Below are 228 nucleotides of genomic sequence, written 5' to 3'. Positions count from 1 at the left end.
TAGAGGGGAATAGGTGGAGAAAAGAAAGAGAAAAGGGAGAGAGAAAAAAAGAAAGACAGGATGGGGACATTAAAAACAAAAATGCTAATGGGAAAAAAGTGAATGGTGCAAGAAAGTAAACAGATGAAAAAAAAAATTAAAAGAATGAAAGAAGTATAAAGTGTTGAAAAAATCGAATAGAAATAGAAGAAAAAAAATAGAAAGACAGGTACATTAGACGTAAAGGGA

The sequence above is a fragment of the Penaeus monodon genome, chromosome 25, assembly GCF_015228065.2.
Source record: "Penaeus monodon isolate SGIC_2016 chromosome 25, NSTDA_Pmon_1, whole genome shotgun sequence".
NCBI classification, from domain to species: domain Eukaryota; kingdom Metazoa; phylum Arthropoda; class Malacostraca; order Decapoda; family Penaeidae; genus Penaeus; species Penaeus monodon.
This window is presented reverse-complemented; position numbering follows the sequence as displayed.